The sequence below is a fragment of the Sciurus carolinensis genome, chromosome 5, assembly GCF_902686445.1.
Source record: "Sciurus carolinensis chromosome 5, mSciCar1.2, whole genome shotgun sequence".
NCBI classification, from domain to species: domain Eukaryota; kingdom Metazoa; phylum Chordata; class Mammalia; order Rodentia; family Sciuridae; genus Sciurus; species Sciurus carolinensis.
In genome coordinates, this window is record NC_062217.1 from 1,058,035 (window position 1) to 1,065,796 (window position 7,762).

At 38.2% G+C, this 7,762-nt stretch overlaps 1 pseudogene; it reads left to right on the forward strand.

The window, feature by feature from the left end:
• The first annotated feature begins 6,592 nt into the window (after positions 1-6,592).
• Positions 6,593-7,533, forward strand: LOC124984968 (39S ribosomal protein L1, mitochondrial-like; annotated as a pseudogene).
• The last annotated feature ends 229 nt before the right edge of the window (positions 7,534-7,762 follow it).

Sequence of the window (7,762 nt, forward strand, 5' to 3'; positions counted from 1 at the left end):
GATTGCTGTGTGCTATTAGAAAGATTAAGGTCGGAGATCCAAGATGGCGGGCTACAGGGAGGCTGCGTTCCTTGTCGCTCCGTAACTCCGGTTTCAAGCAGAGGATATGTTTCTCAGTGAGGCAGTTTTTGCTGCTTATCGATTCCCTGGTGTTTACCCCATTTGTCTGCTGTGATGACCTGCAATCTGCCAGCATATGGATGCCTTTTTTGAGTGCAGATTGCTCACTGTCAGGCACCTATCATCCGCCATTTGCCTGCCTCTTGCCTGTCCATCGCCTGCCTTACACCTATCCACCACCCAACGCATGAGGTTCACCTCCCAATCATCTGACAACAGTCAGCAAACTGATCGACAACCGCCAGTGGAGCACCAGCTGCCTGCTATTGCCTGGAAGTTCTCTGTTACAGTACCTGCAGGTTTGATTACACGTGGCTGCCGCCATTTTGAGACAACAGCCAGGCCCCAAAGGAACCCCTGGACGGACCGACTGAGCCCCATCCCCAGGAGCCCTCAGCCCAACCGATCACTCCCTGCCTCTGGGACCCTCACATCGACTGACTGCTCCCTGCCACCAGGACCCCCAGACCAACTGACTGTGCCCTATCACTGGGACCCCAGACAGACTGATTGCGACTGGCCTCGAGGATCCCACAACCACACCAAACACAACGGACTTCCAGGACCCCTGCCTGACCAACCGCATCCCGCCTCCAGAACCTCCTGCTGACCACATCCACACCCTGAGCTGCAGCTCCCCATTTGCCAACACTTTTGGAAGCCAGAGCGGCCATCTTGGCTAATCCTGGAAGCTGTAGCTCCAATCTTTAGGTGGGGCAAATCCCATCCTGAGACGCCTGCTGGAGGCTTGAAGCTCATTGTCAGGTACCTCTCATGCATCAGGCTACTGAACACTGGGAGGTTTCATTACTATATGACTGTTATACTGTAGATTTTCTTTTTTCTCCTTATTGAAAAAATTTGTTTTTCTTTACTTTCTTGCTCTCTTTTCCTTGTGTTTACCTGTTCCCTCAGAGTCTCTTTCTCCCTTTTTGCATGCTAATATCTAATTTCTTTTGATTACACTCTCACCCTTTATATTATCTAGAACTTCTGCATATTCTTTTCTTATCCCATTAACAGCCACATTCTACATCCCTCTGCATCCTCTTTGTCCTCCATTAGAAACAGCAGACCTTATTGCAAATCTGTTTGTTTTACCAAAGATAATATTTGAACTCATTCTGTTTATTATGACAATTTTGTTGTTGTCCTCATAGGGGCTATTTGGTCTAGGATTGCATAGTGTCTGAATTGGGCACTGCTAATATTGATCTCCCCTTAAAGAACGGGTTTTGGAAACTTATAGGGCCACTATAAGCCTATAGGGGGAAATCTGCAATACCCGAGATCTGCACTGCTAGAGGGGAAGATACATGAACAACATGAAAAAACAAGGGAAGAAAATGATCCAAACAAATCTAGATTCTATATTAATAGAATCCAATGACAGTATGGTAGAAGAAATGTCAGAAAAGGACTTCAGAATATACATGATTAAGATGATTCATGAAGCAAAGGATGAGATTAGAGAGCAAATGCAGGCAATGAATGATAATACCAATAAGCTGAAAGAGCACCTGCAGGAAGCAAAAGATCATTTCAACAAAGAGATAGAGATTCTGAGAAAAAAACAAACAGAAATCCTTGAAATGAAGGAAACAATAAACCAAATAAAAAACTCAATGGAAAGCATCACCAAAAGACTAGACCACTTGGAAGACAGAACCTCAGACAATGAAGACAAAATATTTAATCTTGAAAATAAAGTTGCCCAAACAGAGAAGATGGAAAGAAATCATAAACAGAATCTCCAAGAACTATGGGACATCATGAAAAGATCAAATTTAAGAATTATTGGGATTGAGGAAGGCACAGAGATACAAACCAAAGGAGTGAACAACCTATTCAATGAAATAATATCAGAAAATTTCCCAAACCTGAAGAATGAAGTGGAAAATCAACTACGAGAGGCTTACAGAACACCAAATGCATAAAATCACAACAGATCCACACCAAGGCACATTATAATGAAAATGCCTAACATTCAAAATAAAGATAGGATTTTGAAGGCTGCGAGAGAAAAGCATCAGATTACATATAGGGGGAGACCAATAGGGATAGCAACAGACTTCTCAACCCAGACTCTAAAAGCTAGAAGGGCCTGGACCAACATATTTCAAGCTCTGAAAGAACATGGTTGCCAATCAAGAATCCTATACCCAGCAAAACTAACCTTCAGATTTGAAGAGGAAATAAAATCCTTCCATGATAAACAAAAGTTAAAAGAATTTACAAATAGAAAGCCTGTGCTATGGAACATTCTCAGCAAAATATTCCATGAGGAAGAAATGAAAAACAACAATGTAGGTCAGCAAAGGGAGGAACTACCTTAGAGAAAAACCACTCAAAGGAGAAACCAAGCCAGAATGGATTAAAAAGAAAGACCCAACAATACGCCGCCTGCAAGAGACTCATCTCATAGAAAAAGACATCCACAGACTAAAGGTGAAAGGATGGGAAAAAACCTACCACACACACAAACTCGGTAAAAAAGCAGGGGTTTCCATCCTTATATCAGATAAAGTGGACTTCAAACCAAAGTTAGTCAGAAGGGATAAAGAAGGACATTTCATACTGCTTAAGGGAACCATAAATCAGGAAGACATAATGATAGTAAATATTTATGCCCCAAACAATGGTGAATCCCTGTACATCAAACAAATCTTTCTCAATTTCAAGAATCACATAGACCACAACACAATAATTCTGGGTGACTTTAACGCACCGCGTCACCACTAGATATATCTTCCAAACAAAAACTAAACAAAGAAACCATAGAACTCAATAGCACAATCAATAACCTAGACTTAACAGACATATATAGAATATTCCATCCATCAACAAGCGGATTCACTTTCTTCTCAGCAGCACATGGAACCTTCTCAAAAGTAGACCATATGTTATGCCACAAAGCAGCCCTTAGGAAATGCAAAAAAATAGAGATACTGCCTTGTGTTCTATCAGATCATAATGGACTGAGAATAGAAATCAATGACAAAATAAAAAACAGAAATTATTCCAACACCTGGAGACTAAATAGTATGCTATTGAATGAAACATGGATAACAAAAAACATCAGGGAGGAAATAAAAAAAATTCTTAGAGGTCAATGAGAATGACGATACAACATATCAAAATCTCTGGGACACTATGAAAGCGGTACTAAGGAAAATTCATTGCATGGAGCGCATTCCAGAAAAGAATGAAAAGTCAACAACTAAATGACCTAGCATTACAGCTCAAAGCCCTAGAAAAAGAATAGAATAACAGCAAAAGTAGTAGAAGACAAGAAATAATTAAAATCAGAGCTGAAATCAATGAAATTGAAACAATAGAGACAATTCAAAAAATTGACAAAACAAAAAGTTGGTTCTTTGACAAAGTAAACAAAATAGACAAACCCTTAGCCACACTAACAAAGAGAAGGAGAGAGAAAACTCAAATTACTAAAATACATGATGCAAAAGGAAATATCACGACAGACACCACTGAGATACAGAACATAATGAGAAGCTACTTTGAAAATCTCTATTCCAACTAAATAGAAACTACCAAAGACCTTGACAAATTTCTAGAGACATATGCTCCTCCCAAACTGAACCAGGAGACATACACAATTTAAACAGATCAATATCAAGCAATGAAATAGAAGAAGCCATTAAAAACCTACCATCCAAGAAAAGCCCAGGACCAGATGGATTCTCATCCAAGTTCTACAAGACCTTCAAAGAAGAACTCATTCCAATACTTCTCAAACTATTCCAGGAAATAGAAAAGGAGGGTATCCTTCCAAACTCATTCTATGAAGCTAATATCACCCTCATACCCAAACCAGGAAAAGACACATCAAGGAAAGAAAATTTTAGACCAATATCCTTGATGAATATAGATGCAAAGATCCTTAACAAAATATTGGCAAACCGTATCCAAAAACATATTAAGAAAATTGTGCACCATGATCAAATGGGGTTCATCCCTGGAACGCAAGGATGGTTTAACATCTGTAAATCAATAAACATAATCCATCATGTCAATAGACTTAAGGATAAGAATCATATGGTTATTTCAATTGACGCAGAAAAAGCGTTCGACAAAATACAACACCCCTTCATGCTCAAAACACTAGAAAAAATAGGGATAGTAGGAACATACCTGAACACTGTAAAGGTTCTTTATGCTAAACCTATGGCCAACATCATTCTTAATGGAGAAAAACTGAATCCATACCCTTTAAAAACGGGAACAAGACAGGGATGTCCTCTTTCACCACTTCTATTCAACATTGTCCTCGAAACTCTAGCCAGAGCAATTAGGCAGACCAAATAAATTAAAGGGATTATGAATAGGAAAAGAGGAACGTAAGCTGTCACTATTTGCAGATGACATGATTCTATATTTAGAGGGTCCAAAAATCTGCTCCAGAATACTTCTAGACATCATCAATGAATTCAGCAAAATAGCAGGCTATAAAATCAACACGCATAAATCTAAAGCATTTTTATATGCAAGCGACGAAACAGCTGAAAGGGAAATGAGGAAAACAACTCCATTTGCAATAGCCTCAAAAAAAATAAAATACTTGGGAATCAACCTAACCAAAGAGGTAAAAAACCTCTACAATGAAAACTACAAAACATTGAAGAAAGAAATTGAGGAGGACCTTAGAAAATGGAAAGATTTCCCATGTTCTTGGATAGGCAGAATTAATATTGTCAAAATGGCCATACTACCAAAAGTGCTATACAGATTCAATGCAATTCCAATTAAAATTCCAATGACGCACCTTACAGAAATAGAGCAAGCAATCATGAAATTCATCTGGAAGAATAAGAAACCCAGAATAGCCAAAGCAATCCTTAGCAGAAAGAATGAAACAGGGGGTATTGCAATACCAGAACTTCAACTATACTACAAAGCAATAGTAACAAAAACGGCATGGTATTGGCACCAAAATAGACAGGTAGATCAATGGTACAGAATAGAGGACATGGACACAAACCCAAATAAATACAATTTTCTCATACTAGACAAAGGTGCCAAAAATATGCAATGGAGAAAAGATAGCCTCTTCAACAAATGGTGCTGGGAAAACTGGAAATCCACATGCAACAGAATGAAACTAAACCCCTACTTCTCACCCTGCACAAAACTCAACTCACAATGGATCAAGGACCTTGAAATCAGACCAGAGACCCTGCATCTTACAGAAGAAAAAGTAGGTCCAAATCTTCAGCTTGTTGGCTTAGGATCAGACTTACTCAACAGGACTCCCATAGCACAAGAAATAAAAGCAAGAATTAATAACTGGGATAGATTCAAACTAAATAGCTTTCACTCAGCAAAGAAACTATCAGCAATGCGAAGAGAGAGCCTGCAGAGTGGGAGAATATCTTTGCCACTCATACTTCAGATAGAGCACTAATTTCCAGAATATATAAAGAACTCAAAAAACTCTACACAAAGGATACAAATAACCCAATCAACAAATGGGCTAAGGATATGAACAGACACTTCACAGAAGAAGATCTACAAGCAATCAGCAAACATATGAAAAAATGTTCACCATCTTTAGTTATAAGAGAAATGCAAATCAAAACTACCCTAAGATTCCATCTCACCCCAAGTAGAATGGCGATTATCAAGAATACAAGCAACAGTAGGTGTTGGAAAGGATGTGGGGAAAAAGGTACACTCATACATTGCTGGTGGGGATGCAAATTAGTGCAGCCACTCTGGAAAGCAGTGTGGAGATTCCTTAGAAAACTTGGTATGGACCCACCATTTGACCCAGCTATCCCACTCCTTGGCCTATAGCCAAAGGACTTAAAATCAGCATACTACAGAGATACAGCCACATCAATGTTCATAGCTGCTCAATTCACAATAGCCAGACTGTGGAACCAACCTAGATGCCCTTCAATTGATGAATGGATAAAGAAACTGTGGTATATATATATACAATGGAATATTACTCAGCTATAAAGAATAATAAAATTATGGCATTTGCAGGCAAATGAATGAAATTGGAGAATATCATGCTAAGTGAGATAAGCCAATCTCAAAAATTCAAAAGACGAATGATCTCACTGATAAGCGGATGGGGGGGTTGGAGGGGGGCAAGAATGGAGGAAGGAGGGACTGTATAGAGGGACTGTATAGAGGTGGGAGGGGTTGGGGAAATGAAAAAATAACAATGAATCAAACATCATTACCCTATGTAAATGTATGATCACACAAATGGCCTGCCTTTACTCCATGTACAAACAGAAACAACATGTATCCCATTTGTTTACAATAAAAATAAATTTAAAAAAATAAAATCCACAATGCTCAAAAAAAAAAAAAAAAAAAAAAAGAAAGAGAAAGATTAAGGTTTGTGTTATCCCGAGTGTATCAAATAAAGCCAATTTGTTTGGAACCAAAAAAAAAAAATACTGGGCGGCCATAAGATGCCTCAGAAGTCTTGATCCATCATCAAAGACATACTCCTTCCAAGATGGTTTATCAGACATCTCTTTATCCTTGTTCTTTAAACATTCAGGTGCCCAATAGACATTTTGCCGCTGCTGCTACAAATCCTGCAAAGAAAACAAAAAAAGATACCAATGGAAAAGCATCAGATGAAAAAAAGGATGAGATAGAAAAAATAAAGTCATCCGTACAAGGAAGGTGAACCTGAGGATGATGTCCATTTAAAACACCTATACCCAAGGCAGATATATGAGGTGGAGAAAACTGTTCAGTTACTTAAGAAATCTCAAATTTTGGACTTTACTAATCCAAAGCAAGGGGTTTATCTTGACTTGACACTGGATATGGCACTGGGGAAAAAGAAAAAATTGGAGCCATTTGCTGGTGTTATTAGTTTTCCATACCCATTTGCATCAGAAATCAATAAAATGACTGTATTTACTGTGAATGCATCAGAGATTAAAATAGCAGAAGAAAATGGAGCTGCCTTTGCAGGAGGAACTAATCTGATTCAGAAGATTTGGGATGATAAAATTCAAGTAGACTTTTATGTAGCTGTTCCAGAAATAATGCCTGAACTTAATCCATTAAAGAAGAAACTGAAAAAAATAAGTTTCCAAAGCTTGCTAGAAATTCCATTGTCCGTGACATCCCCAAAATGCTTGAATTATTTAAAACTGGACGTGAAATTTGTGTAGATGAGGAAAGAGAGAACTTTCTCAGTACCCAATAGCCACATTGGATATGTCAAGGGACCAGATTGCTACCAATCTGCAAGCAGTTATTAATGAAGTCTGTAAGCATAGACCTCTGAATTTGGGTCCCTTTGTAATAGGTGCCTTCCTTCGTAGCGCAACAAGTGAAGGTTTGCTACTAAAGATTGATCCGTTGCTGCCCAAAGAAGTAGAAACTAAAGAAACTAACCAAAAAGCTGCCTAAAAGTGTTGAATTGTGAAATTATTTTGAATGGATTAAGAAATAACAAAGAAAATTATAAAACTGCATAATTTCTAAAAAAAAATAATCGGGAATCAATTTAACAAAAGAGGTGAAAGATCTCTACAATGAAAACTACAGAATATTAAAGAAAGAAATTGAAGAAAACCTTAGAAGATGGAAAGATCTCCTGTGTTCTTGGATAGGCAGAATTAATATCAAAATGGCCATA